A 15178-nucleotide genomic window follows, 5' to 3' on the forward strand; every position below is an offset into this window, starting at 1 on the left:
AATGCATTAAGTAGTAGTAGTAATAAAAAAATGCTCTTTTCTGATGTAAAACTGAGGCTCTGGAGGGTTGTTTCAGCTTCCACAAATTCTTTTAGCTTTCTCTTTAGGAGCAAAATGATGGGGATTTTAAGGCATTTGTTTCTCTATTAGACTATTTGACTTTCCTGAAGAAACAACACTATTTTAAAAGATTTTTAAAATATTTAAAGTATATATATATATCTATAGTATGTCATAGAAAAACAACTTAAAGATCTAAGCTTATAAAATATTTGAGTTTTCTTTTATTCTACCAATTAAGTAAGATATTATTGAAGATAGTCCTGAATTTGAGTAAAGAATTAAACAAACTATGGTTAACAGCAATTATGATCCTGTTATTATTGCTAATATATGGCTCACACTAAGTCCTCATACGTCACTAAGAGGTACAGCTGATTCTGCACTTCTTCACAAGCAGTAGCTGGAAACTGCAAATACATATCTATATAGCAGATGCGTAGGATGCAATTTTTGATGAAACAATGAGAAGAAAAAGAAATCGCTTCAAAAAAAGAGTCCAGCTTCCAAATAGGAAATGCCCTGTCTGGGAGATCCTGAGCCAGTGAATAAGTCTGCAGATTGGAAAGACTAGAATCCTTTGAAGACAAAGAGGATGTAGTTGGATGCCTGTTACAATGACCCTGAGAGATGTGCCAGCAGAGACTTTTCTACTAATCAAATAGAAATTTCATTGCACAAGAACTAAATTAAGATTCAATCCTTTGTTCTGCAGGTTTAATAGACAGTAGAAAGTTAAAATCTTCTTTTGGTCATGGCATAATTTATATAAACTCTGAAATAAGCCTTGGGAAAACAGAAATAACTGTACTAGGAAAAAAGCCCAATGTAAACTCAAACATATAACAAAACAAACAAAAAAAACCCCCAAACCACAAACAAATTAACCAAAGCTAACAAATCCAACTCTTCGAACAAAGAAAGGTGTGAAATAAGAATATAGTGTGTTTTGAAATCGTCAAATTATAGACCTTAAGCATGTACCCATGACCTCCTTTACGTACCATAAATTCTGAGAAAATAAATTCCTTAAGCTCAGAGAGTCCTTGCTATTTAATGGAAAAAGAGAAGACATTTAACAAGAATCAAGGATATGAGGAGCAGTTCTAAAATTCTAAGGTAATTGGCCTTGAATCCACCAGGAAACAACTCCTAAGACAAAAAGCCTAATGACTCTATCAGTTTTGGGTGTACTTAATTGATATTATCATTGCAGATGCAGATACTGTTGCCGTTCTATATCAAAATTAAGTAAGAGAGAAAACAGAAGCTGGCTAAAGAGCATCAAAGTAGTATAAGATCTAATTTCAGCATCCCTAAAAAACAGTTTGGCACAGGCAGGTGTGGAAACACACATTTAGAGAGCTAGGGAATTACAGCTTGGAAATTGTTTTTCAGGCCTGGATTTCTCCTGACTCTCAGGTCCATTCCCAGGCTGACAAGCTGACTACAGCTTCAGTTAGGGAGGAAGTCTCCCAAGGTGATAATATGGTGAAAAACAGAGTGGAATTCATTAAAAAAGATTAACACCTGGTGTTTTTCCGGTGGGACACATCCTGAGGTATGGTCCCAAGGATGTTTTTCCCAGTTGTCCAATGAGCTACTGTCCTGTCCCAGCTGCACGTAACACACTTTAAATACGGGCTGTCTGTACAATAAAGTTGGCCTTTTTTCCCTAAAGAGGTCCGTGTGTGTTGCTGTCCTTTCTCTCTCTCTCTCCTTTCTAGCACAGTAACCACAGGTGGGTGGACCTTATCTGGACACAAGGTGCTCATCAAAGATGCTCTATTATTCCCTTCCTCAGCTGGACTGGAGAGAGAAAATATAACCAAAGGCTTCTGTGTTGGGATAAGGATTGGGAGAGAACACTGAGCAGGCAAAACAGACTTGGGAAAATGGGTTTAATTTATTACCAATCAAATCAGACTAAGCTAGTAAGAGATGAGAACTAAAACTTAAAACACCTTCCCTTACCTCTCCCTTCTTCCCAGGGTCGACTTCACTCCAGACTTCTCTATCTCTGTCCCCAGCAGTGTGAGGGGACAAGAAATGGGGCTTGCAGTTACCTCATGGTGTTTTGTCTCTGCAGCTGCTTCCTCCTCAGGGAAAGAAGTCCTCAAACCTTTCCCCAGCCTGGGATCCCTCTCATGGGAGACAACTCTCCATGAACTTCACCAGTCTGTCTTTCCTCTGGGCAGATTTGCATGAGCTCCTGCTTCTCCACTGACCTTGATCTCTACAGAGCTGCTTCTCTCACAAATTCTCACTCCTCCCTACAGCTGCAGTTGTTCTTGCACAGTAACTTTTCCCTCTCCTTCACTATGTTTTCACGGAGGCACTACCACTGTCACCGATAAGTTTGAGCTTGTTCAGTGGAAGGTCCACCGTGGAGCCAGCTGGCATTTGCTCTATCAGGCATGAAGAGAGCTTCTGGCACTGATTTACAGAAACCATCCCTCGATGTCACTCACTACCAAAACAGCGTCACATAAACGCAGCATAATGACTTGACATGGAAGCATCTCAAAATTAGCTAGATTATGATCCAAGCAGCAATCTACTGGATTGCTATTCTAGAACTTCATAAACACATTTGTGAAAGACTTTTCTTCTAATTTCCAGCCTAATACATGGACATGAGGCACATACAGTATGATCCATTTTAAGGAAATACCTTAAAAATGTTCTGCCATAGTCAAGAAAAATGCTTTTTTGCTTCAATAATAAGAAAAAATTGCTTGAAACCAGATGAGGTTCACAAATCTGTTTCTTCTTTATTTCTGTATGCTTTCTTAGCAAAATTAATACAATTCTGCCTTGCGCAGTTAGTGCACAGATACAGAAAATGCATTTAGTTAAATAAGATGAATCTAGATAGCACCTCGGTAAGTAGCACAGACTTTAATGTTATTTAATGTAAATACAAGGTTTAAAGTTTACATGGATTTAATATATTTTAAAATATATTTAATTGTCTGGAACTTAGTAAGCTACTCATCTTATTCTATTTCTGTATAAATGGCCTTATTACTGACATAAGTACTTAAATCTATGTACCAGTAAAAATTTTATATTACACTTTGTAGAAAAGTGATGTCTTTTAATTTCATGTAAAGACATTGTAATTTGGATGACATTAGAATATTTGCTTCTCCCTGCATATAATTATTTTTATCTTCACATTACTTCTCCATACTGTTTTGTTATTTTTCAGCTATAAATTTCCCATACCAATATTTTCTTTTTTTTCTTTTTTCTTTTTGTTTTATTTTTCTGCTGAATTTTCATACTGTGTTTGATAGCTCCTTAGAATAACTATATTTTATGAATTTTCCCTTTGGTAATCTCCTGGAGCCTTGATTAATATTTAAAGAAGTTACTGGGCGCAGCAAAAATAGACTTTAAACTCAGTAATTATCCTATTTCACTGCTTGATATATGCTATGTGGCTAACCGTGATTTAGATGTTGAAGTACACAAATTTCTGAAACTGAAAGTTAGGGATTTACTTTTGCTGGTGAGTGTCTATGACATTGTAATATCTCTAAAATATTTTCAGTGTCTGGAGAGTGTGTTTGAAATATGAGGTCTCAATAGGTAAAATTTCTGGCTATATGATTCAGGTCTATTCCTTGGATAACTCAGTGTTGGAACGGTTTGGGTCAATCTTCACTTCTTAAGGACTGCTGCAAAGTGCATCTGTAAGCAACGATATTTGTAGTTTGAGATCTAAAGCATAATCCTTATATATACCCTTGAGGGGATTCTCATGTGCCACAATTAGTCACCCTTTGATTGCTTTATTTATTTCCTGAAAGCACTTCTTTCAGTCTCCTTTTCAAGTTCCTCTAAGTTTGATAATTCCTTCTGAAATACTTTCTTTTGTGACCTCATTACGTCTTTCTGAGAAAGGCACTCTGGAGACTTATATTCAGTCTTTCATATTAAAATAAGAGTTTTCAACAGCCATATACAATGGCAGTTCTTGTTTTTCATGCTTTGTTGTGGGAATTATCTGTGGTCCTTTAGGGTTGCAAGCAACAAATATTGTAAAACTGAGGTATTTATCTCCTAAAAATAGGATTAAACTACTGCCTCTCTTGTTTCCTTCTTCTTTACCTTGGTGATGTCCTCATTTTAAATATGTTTAAGTACTGTACTTTCTCAAGTGCTAGTCGTGCAGTTCTCCAGAATGATGTGACCTTAGTCTTTTTTTTTTTTTTTTTTTTTTTTAACAGCAAAAGAAAATAAATATGCATAATCATGTCTTGAGTGATCCTTGCTGTTGTGGACTTAAATGAAAAAAAGCAGACAGGAAAAGAAGAGAGGGAAAGAAAAGAGAGGGAGAGATACACAAGTTCTTTCTCACTAAACAGCAACATGAATTTTTGACTGTGAAGCAGCAATTAGGAAATGCACAGGTAAATTGTGATTTATATGTATTATTTTCTGAGCTATTGTGTATCGACTCTCAATAATATTTCAGCCAACACTGTACTGGAGGAGAGTTTGGCAAGGCACTGGGACAACCTAGGGGCAACCAGTAGCAATCTGGGAAGGCAGTTTATCACCTACTGGTAGATGCTTTGACAGTGTTCATTCACTGCTTCGCTATCCATACTCAGTAGGCATGGAAAAAACTGCAGCCTGGAGCAATCACCACTGAGAAGATCTGATACCCTCAGTCAACCCCTGCCAACATTCAGCAATTTCAGTGCTCTTTCAGAGGGCACTTGATGTAGTACTGAGGTTTTTCTTAAAATAAATCTAAACTTATGTGTCTTGATAATTAGTTTAACAAAAGTCTGTGTGATAACAAAATGCCACCAAAATATACATCCTGTCAATTGAACATGGGAGAACATCAGGGTATCACACAGAAATCAGAACTCATCCTAATAGAACTCAATGGGAAGCCAAATCTAATCACACAATTTAATTTTGGTCCTGAGATTAAAAATGGGGGAAAAACTCACAATTCATTAATTCCTACGGGAAACCAACTCTGAATTTAGGGCACCTCTAGTGCCCTTTGTGCAAAAACATTCAAAAGGTCTGTAGTTTGCATAAGGCATTTGAGCATTTTAGTTCCCTGTCTTCTCCCTTATTTGCCAGTGTGTGCTGGCTTTGGCTGAAACAGGGCTAATTTTTTCACTGTAGCTGGTATGGGTCTGTGTTTTGGATTTGTGCTGGAAACTATGTCAGTAACACAGGGATGCTTTACTTATTGCTGTGCAGTGCTTGCACAGAGTCAAGGCCTTTTCTGCTCCCCATCCCGCCCTGTCAGCACAGAAACCAGAGCTGCACAAGGAGTTGGGAGGGGATACAGCCAGGACAGATGACCCCAGCTGACTCAGGGGATATTCCAGAGCATATGGCATCATGCTCAGCATATAAAGCTGAGGAAAGAAGAAGAAAGAGGAAGAAATAGTGTTTGCCTTTCCCAGTGAACATCAGGTGTGAAGGAGTCCTTTCCTAGGGCGGACAGAACACTTGTCTACCCATGGGAACTGGTGAATTAATTTCTTGTTTTGATTGGCTTACACACCTAGCTTTTGCTTTACCAATTAAACAGTCTTCATCCCAATCTTTGAGTTTCCTCACTTTTATTCTTTGCATTTTCTCCTCCACCCCACCAGTCGGGAGTGATCAAGCAGCTGCATGGTGCTTAGCTGCCATACAGGATTCAACCACAACCAAGAGAAGGGAAAGCACTTAATACCACTAACTTAAAATTATTTTAAAAACAACAGTTTTGAGATTGCAAGATTCTGTAAGAGATATCAGAGTAGGATGAGACTGGACCTTACATTTCACCCCAGTCTCATATCTCTGTATATTTTCTATTGAGATATTGATATGAACCCATACTCAAGGATAAGTACATAATTTATAAAAAAGCCTGTCTGCATCTACATTTAGTAACTGTGCTATGAAATCCCTGATAGTTAAAAGAAGTTCTCACAGACAGCTGAGAATGAATCATAACAGAAATTCTGTAACATTCTCCTGCCTTTCAAGACTATATTCTCCATTTGAAATACTTTTAGCCAATACAAACTCTCAATTTCTGATTTTAAATGCAGTCATCCAGCTGAAAGCGCATTCAAAACATTGTTTAAAAAAACACTCTTTTTTGCTTTGTACTTTCAGTTGTAAAGGTGTGGGTATCAAAGGAGAAAGAGCCTACAAAAGAGCCCTGTAAAGTGTGTTACACCGAAAGGAGCCCATACCTGAAGGGAGTCAAGAAGAATCCTATAGGTTGTTCTTGATCTACAGTTCTAGTGAAGGGTCACACTGGAAAAGTTTATAGTTCTGACACCCTCTGGCTAGAGTCATATGGTTGCTAGGGTTGCTGAACTGAGTAGCCCAAGAAAACCAAGGCTGATTCAGCTCCGGCAGCAAGACTGGGCACATTTTCTCAATATGCACATCGACAATTGCATGTATTTTATGCTCATATGTATCCCCCTGGCAAGCCACACAGATCAGCACAGGAAGAAATCACAACATTCATGCAAGTAAAAACTTCATCAGCTTTATCCTGTTTCCCTCACAGGCTGAGGATGCATTAGTGAGAAATACGCCTTTGTACATCTCTGTAGATATTTGGTCTATATCTGTATAATACACATCTCCCCAGGAGCTGGCCTTACAGTCTTTGTGCTAATTAGAGCCCTTGTGTCCTCATTCTCTCAGCTGCTGGCACCCAGGCACCCAAAGGTACACTATACACACATGTGTAAGCCTGCACTGGAGAAGACATTTGTCAGGACTTGTAGCTTTCTGGACTGGGGACACATGCTGGAGCAGGTTTTCTGGCAGGACTTGTGGTGCTGTGGGATATCCATGCTGGAGCAGTCTGTGCCTGAAGGTCAGCACCCTGTGTAAGGGACCCAAGCTGGAGCAGTTAATGAAGAGCAGGGCCTGTGGAGAGAACTCGTGTTGTAGAAGTTTCTGATGGTCTCCTATGGGATGAACCCCATGCTGGAGCAAAGGAAGAGTGCGAGGAGACCTCCCCCTGAAGAGGAAAGAGTGACAGTGAATGATGGACTGATTACAGCACCCATTCCTCATCCCCCTGTGCTGCTGGGAAGGCAGTGCAGGTAGAGAAAATTGGGAGTGAAGCTGAGTGCAAGAAGGGAGGGGTGAGGGAAGGTGTTTTTAAGATCTATTTTTTTATTTGTCATTATTCTACTCTGATTTGATTGGTAATAAATTGAATTCCCCAAGTTTCTTTTGCTCAAGACAGTAATCACTGTGCGATCTATCCCTGTGCTGATCTTGACCTATGAGTCTGTTTCTAGTTGGGGAGGGGAGTGATAGAGCAGCTTTGGTAGGCACCTGGCATCTAGTCACAGTCAATCCATCATGCTCCCCCAAAGCATACCATAAACATTTTTGTACATTCCCAGCATATTCTTCCTCTGGATTCTGTCCTGTGTCCCATATACGTAGGCAGTCACCATACTCATTGTGAAAGGTGACTTAGAGAGAAGCTCCCACTTTTTTATTGAGGTGTATGTAACTTGGTCCATGGGAAGGAAACTCTCCCGGGATGCACCTGGAGCACCCAGAAATGGAAATTTTCTCTGATCGCTTTCTTGAGTTTCTTCCACCTGTCCTTGTGTCTCTGTGGCTTCTGTACAGGTAGATCAGTCTTTTATTATAAAAGGGCTTCTGCAGGGACCTCAATCAAAATTGAGATCCCCTAAAAGACATTTTGTAGCTTTTCTCCCCTCCTAAAACATCTAAGCATCTATCTGATATTTCAATAAGGGCTTATGTCTTTTTTGTGTTCATAGTCACGCTAAAACATCTACCTATTGAAACTGTGGAATGACTGGCTCTGTGGTGCTCAGCAACATTCCACCAGGTTCACAAGTCAGGCATTCATCATCCATATTACTTTCACAGTAGACAAAAGGAAACTTACTACTAGTTCATTTTTCCTTAGGGGTTTAAATAGGAAATCTGAATTAATTTTCCTCTTCATGGTAAGATTTGAAACTAAAGAGGTCTTAAACTCAGAGGCAAAAAAAGAGAAAAAAAAAATTACACTGAAGAAAAAATGCATGGTAAATATACATAGTCAAGAACACAACCAACTGAAACATCATCCCTGTGAAATAACAGAAGGGTTTGCGACCATGGAAAATGTAAAAATTTCAAGCTACAAAATTACTAGAAGAGAAATTCATCTACCCTTATCCATACTTTGTGATTCCCAAATATGTCACTTCAATGATCTGAAAAGTGGAGAAACCTTTTATGGCTCTTTGTATTGCCAAAATTCTAGTATTAACTTAAAAAAAAAATGCACCCCCCCCCCCCAAAAACAACAACAACAAAAAACAAACAAACAAGAAAAAAAAAAACAAACCAAAACCAACCAAACAAAAAAACCCCACACTATCTACAAAAGCATACAACATGCAGACTTGCAGACTTTCCTAAGAATGAAATTCAGTCTGGGCTATTCACAGGGTCAGCTGGGGTTTTTTTTGAAAACTCTCAGCTGAGACAAAATCTACCACTTCTAGGTAGATTCTCACTTCTCTATTTCTCCCTGTAAGAACCTGAGATTAACAATTGTGTTTTCCTAAAAATTGCTTTAATTAGAGGTGAAAAATTATTAAATCATAAAGATGAAAAATAATGTATGACCATTTAACTTCTTACTGTGGACTTTGTAGGTATGCTCTGAAGATGTCTTAAAACTGTTTAAAGAAATAGTAGAAAGGAAAAGGGGGCATAATAATAAAAAAACCCAAAACACTACTGTCTTTTCTTTATCCTCTGAAGACAAATAACCAGACCAGATTTTGCTCTCACATGTGGAAAAATAAATAGGAAAATAAATTTATGTATGTGTCAATAAAGAAGTCACCAGATAGATGGCTGTTGGGTATTTTTAATAGGGTGCTGGGAGGGAGAGGGGGAAGGAGAGAGAAAGGGAGAGAGGAAAAAAGGAAGAAGGAAGAAGAGAAGGGGAAGAAAAAGGAAAAACAAAAAAAATTGAAAAACATTGCTTTCTGCATTAATAGAAGATACTTGAGAAAATAATCAAGATATCAGGTAACTCAAATAAAATTCAAATAAATAAAAGAGTTCATCTTGAATTTTTAATTCTTGAGAGCAAGTCTTGATATATGCAGAAACAAAACCACTTTAATGGTACCTCCAACTTCTTCAAACATGATGTATGCTCATCAATTACTAGAAAAATCAGAGGTTAATATTTGTTGTTAGAATTATTTCAGTTCTAATATCAAGCTCCCATAATATATCAAAGAGAATATGTTATTTTGTATCAATACACTTTTTCCTCCAATAAGATCTTTCTTTGTATTGGCTGAGCTGGAGTTCATTTTCCCACAGCAGTGCTCACAGTGCTGTGCTTTGCCCTGGTTTCTGGGAAGGAGTTGATAACCCTGCAGTGTTTTGGCTGCTGCTGCTGGGCAGGGCTGGCACAGCATCAGTGCTGTCTCCCAACATCCCAGCCCCATCAGGGAGCTGGGGATGGAAAAGTCCTGGGAGGGGACACAACCAGGCTAGCTGACCCAAACTAACCAAAGGGCCATTCCATGCCATGTGGTGTCAGCTCGGCTATAAAAGCTAAGGGAGGGAGGAATGGATGAGTATTTGTTATCTGCAGTGTTTGTCTTCTGGAGTGACTGCCCCATGTTCTGAAGCCCTGCTGCTTGGGAAATGGATGGACAACACTCACTGATGGGAAATAGAGAATAGATTTTTTTTTCTCTTTGTTTATGCAAGTGCAAACTTGCTTTCTTGCTTTAGTGAGCTGCCTCCACCTACAAGTTGTTTTCCACCTTATCTTCTCTCCCCTGTCCTGCTGGAAAGGGGAGTGATAGAGTGGTTGATAGACACTTGGCATCCAGGCAAGGTCAACCTACAATGCATTTCAGCTTGGAAAAACAGCTATTAGCACAAGTTTCCTTGTTTCAAACAGCTGAATTCCTAATATAACATTACATCCATTTTATTCAGCAATATGGCTAGAATTTCTCTGATTTTGTACCTTATGTACATCAAGAACAAAAAAATCTTAAAAATACTTCAGTATTTTTAGGCTTTCTTTTTTACTACTGCCTTCAGTCTCACAAAGCAGAATGACAAAGACCAAACACGTGGGGCAAATACATTTCACTTAAATCTGAACAAACCAGTCGGAATTCCCCTCCCCCATTCTGTTTTTAATTCTGTATTTTTGTGGTCTTCATAGTTTGTTTTGTGCAGAAAACTTGCATGTATTTCTATATTCCACTCAAATTCAGAACAATTTTTATCAAAATCTCCTTTGAAATAGTCTTCCTCAAAATGAGGCAGTCACAAATTTCTAGGTGAACAGGGAGCATTGTTGAAATTACTTGGGATGCCCTGGAAACAGAATGTGGTACAAAAGAGAAAAAAATTTCTTCAAGTAACAGGAAGTGGGGTTTTTTTCTGAGCACAAAGATGTCAGGAATTCTGATTATATTGTTGCGAAGCATTCTTAACAAACAAGATATTTCCTCTGAATATGTTGACCACACTTGAGTTTTTTTGCCTTGTAGAAACCAACAGGGAATCGGAGGGCCTCGGGCATTCCATAAAAGTATCCTCTTGTTATGGAGATTGATTGACTTAACTTAGCAGAAATTTGAACAGCTTGCAAATCTGCTACAGGGCAAACTCCCATTTAATGAAACTTTTCCAGAGTCATTGGACCAAGTTTTGCTTGTACAGTTTTGCTGAAGATGCACCAACACCAATGAAGTAATATTCTGTCTCTGTTTGATTTCTAATGAAAGTACTAACTACAGGAAAACGAAGAGCATGAGAGAAATAAAGCATATGAAAATAAGTCTCACAGAACAGCAAAGAATTAGTGTAGCTTTCTTCCCGAATCAAAATCTGCTGAGAGTATTTATGCTATCATTTTCTTCCTACCTACTTCAGCACATGAGAACAGAGCTCATTCTCTGCAGAGATGTCCTAGAGATAGGATGTCTTAATGACTGTCTAGTGCAGTAAATTATTGTGAGAAAATAATTTAACCCATGAGTTACCAGGTTGATTCCATGATGTCATTACGCTATTCCAGCTTTATTAGTTTAGCAAGAGTCACTGCCTTTCATTCGCCTGAGCCCTATGAGCAATAGAATGAAAATTCACAGTATCTCTACAAACAAAATATTTGAGTTTGATGCATCTAAGAAACAGTACATGCTTTTGTTTTGCAGTAATGAGCGGAGTAACAGTCCTCCATCCTCCAGCAGGGAGACAATTAGGAGTAAACTATAAATGAGAATTTCTTCTCATCTATCTAGTGAACCAGACCTCCAAGGAAGCAAAGAAGTCAGGCTATGCTCTTCGTCCATTCCTTCCACCAAAACCAAATAAGTAGATCAGTTTTTTCAACCCAATGAGTTAAGTTGGGGCCCTAAAACTGTTGTTACTGACCTATATGAAAGTACATCCAAAAAAGCTATATTGAAAATACATTTTTGAAGCTGCAAAAGTAAGTGTTCAAGTGCTAAGAACCAGAAGATTCCTGCTCCCTGTAGAAAATAAATTCAAGCTTCTAGCACATTTCTCCTACACAGTGAGTAAAAGAACCCCTTCATGGAAGCAGTGTAAGTGTAGTCAAGTGTAACTGTGTAATCAAGAATGCGCTTGAGAGAAAGAGATGTCTCTGGAACTGCAACTCTTGTGCATACCCAAACACACATGCATGCTGCTCCCTCCTTTCCCAGGCTCCTTCTGTGCAGCAGTTCTCACATACAAGCCCCAAGGCTCAGGGTGAGGTAGTAGCCAGTGTGTTCTGACAACTCATTACAGACTGGGTAAAAAAGCAGTATTTTACTAGTGTCTTGACCAATTATCAAGGCAAAAATCACAAATAATTGTGATTTCACTCTGAAACTCTACATTAGACATTCTAGACCCTACCCAGTTTCAGATATCATATTGAGGTAAATAGATACTGGCTTTAGGAAAAACCCCAGACAAAAAAGTGTTGCCCTTTTTTTAGTCACAGCCATGGGTAGGAGATGATTTTGTGTCTATTGTCAAAATGAGCTTAATGGTTCAGAGTTCACCATATTTTGTAGCCCATTATTTCTTCTGTATTAATGCAGTGGCTTAACCTTTTTGCACATTATCAGCTATGAAGATATCTTAAAAGACTGAATCTCCATTTCATATGAAAGTTAATTACAGTTTGGAACAGCTAGGAGAAAAAGAGAAGAAAATTGGATTACTTGTGACAATGTTGTGACAGGCTTTTGCATATGATAATTTGCAATAGCCTTTGAGTTCTGGGTGCAGCTAGATGATAGTAATATCAAAACTATCTTGAATATGCAAATGAGCATATCTATGGCATCTATGACAAAACTTTTTTACTTTTTGTTATAGGTGCAAACAGCAGGGATAAAACAATTCCCTGGAGTTTTCATATCTCTGATGATGATCCCAGACATTTAAAATTCTGAACTAAAGTATCTTCAATATTTCTAGGGCAGCTTTTTATGCATTCACAATTACTTTGTAAAAAAATCAATCCTATTAAAATTCAGACAGAAATATTGCTTTTTTTCTTATTTTTATGTTTTGCTTTAGAATAAGTTGAATGTAACATATATGAGAACATTGTGCATAAGAAATCTATATGACAATTCTTAAAAAAAAAAAATTCTGTAACGTATAAGTAGTTTTTTTACTTACATAAGTTTTTTGTTTTAGCTAAATTTAAAATATTTAAATGGCATAAATTTGCATTAGTTTCACTGTCAAAGGTAAAATGAAATCCACACAAAATTCCAGTTCATACTCAACTTAGTGAATATTTTTATTAAGAATATATCAGGGAAAGGTCAATTTTTACACATGAATAACTTGAATTTGTATTTCAGATTCTTACACTTTAATCCCTGCAGCACAACTTTCAACTGAGCAGAAAATATTTTTTCAATGAGCCATTTACTAAAACAATCACATAAATGTACTTCTAACACTGAATGAACTACCACTGTGACAATTTGCCATGATTTAACTTTCAAATTTGAAATTGCTGACATGATGACAAAAAAGACAAATAATGAGAGCAAACACATTACAGGAAAGGGCACAATTTTTTTTTTTGTAATTGTCACAGAATTATGTCAACAGGACATATAGCTCCTGTTGTGGAAAATAATCTTGTATCTTTGTTCGATCCCTGTTTCATACTGTGTATAATAATTTACAGCTCTTGGGGAGCAAGTGTCACCTACCCAAAACAGTGCATTTCCAGTCTTAAAAGCTTCTTCATGTTATTGCTTTAAGTCTTCATTCTCAATATTGTGTTTTGCACGTCACCTGTTTTTCCCAATATTTTTCTCTTTATACTTAGTGTGCTTCTAAATGAAACAGCCTTTTATATCCTCAAAGTATTAGCAATTTCTCAACTTCTTTTAAAATATTTTTTTAATGAAAGAATAAAAAATTATATAATATCTTGATATTATTATTTAACAATAGTTTAGTATTAATTGGTTTTAGTCAGTAAAATAAACTATTGACTTAAGACACTTTTCCATCAATATAATGACAATTAAAGAATGCTTGTAGCTTGCCACAGAAAAAGGCATTCTTACTGTTGTGAGATACAATTTTGCTTTTACAAAGAAATATCTGATTTCATAGAACTGCAGATTCATCAGTGGAGGATCTAAAGACATGACATGCTTTATGAACTACTGAAAAGCAATTGTTTGCCTGCTATTAACTCTTACTCTAAATACACTTAAAAGCTGCGCAAGTTTATTGGTAAGTGTAGATTTTTTTTTTTCTTCATGGAAGACTGTATTTCCTAAAAAGAATTTCCATTTTCCAAGTCATAAGGTAATGAGACCATTTTTAAATAGGTATGTTATAGCTTTGATTTGTTAATTTAAATATACTTATTTTTTTGTTGTGAGATAGAACCAGGACCAAAAGAGCAAGGTAGACCTAAAACTTAAAAAGGTATAAAAAGAAATTTTTTAACTACAATTACACAAAAAAAGAAAGAAACAAATTTAGAATAAGATTTTCAGACCACTCTCTCTTCCCATTCCTTGTTAACAACAAAACAAACATACAAAAAACTACTTCAGTCAGTTTTCAACTTAAATAGTCTTTTTCAGTTTACTTCAGAGAGAGAAATTTTCTCTTGTTAGGCCATAGGGACTTTTTTACAAGGAGGGGAAAAAAACTAGTTTTTTCATGGCTTTATTTTTTACAATTTTCATTCGTCTGGAAAAAAGCTTGCAAATCGTGAAGCTCTTCCTATCTTCACAGCTTTCCTAAAGCTGTGCTTATGGGACATGTTAAACTTATGAAGTATTACTTTTAAGAATAAGTTGGTTTTAAGTAAAAGTTTTTTCTTTCTTTCTTTCTGTTCATGCTTTATTCTCAAAAAACCGAGATCTCTCTCTTTTCTCGAGGCAAAGATTTTTAATACAGACGCTTTTGGTCAAATGATTTATCAAATAGAACGCTGAACCCCCCATGTCTTTTTTCCATGGTGTATAAGAATTTTTAGTGCGTTATCAGTTCATCTCTACAACTTAGAAAAGGATTTTCAGCCATCTTCACAGCATCTCATTTTTCTTCCATCTAAAAAAAACGTAGCTCTTTTATTTTTCCCTTTTCACTCCGGAAAGGATTGAAAAGTTTGCAAGCCTTATTTGAGCATTGAAAGAGTTAAGATTTCACATTTCACATTTCAGGAGACTCAGGGGGCACTGGAAAGGGGGAGGAGGGGGAACAGCTGGAATCTCACTCAGCCTCCCTGGGTCTCAGCTACAGCACTCATTGCCCATGGCCACCCCTGCTCCGTACCAGCTCCCAGACAGGGGTCCAGCCCTGCCCATGGCCACCTCTCCTCCCTGCCGGGCCATGCCAGCTCCCCAGACAGGGGCCCGGCCCTGCCCATGGCCACCTCTCCTCCCTGATGGGCCATGCCAGCTCCCAGACAGGGGCCCAGCCCTGCCCATGGCCACCTCTCCTCCCTGCCCGGCCATGCCGGCTCCCAGACAGGGGCCCGGCCCTGTCCCCGTCCAGGCCTGCAGGCCTGCAGTGGGGCCAG

This window comes from Sturnus vulgaris, chromosome 5 (genome assembly GCF_052056855.1).
Source record: "Sturnus vulgaris isolate bStuVul1 chromosome 5, bStuVul1.hap1, whole genome shotgun sequence".
NCBI classification, from domain to species: Eukaryota; Metazoa; Chordata; class Aves; order Passeriformes; family Sturnidae; genus Sturnus; species Sturnus vulgaris.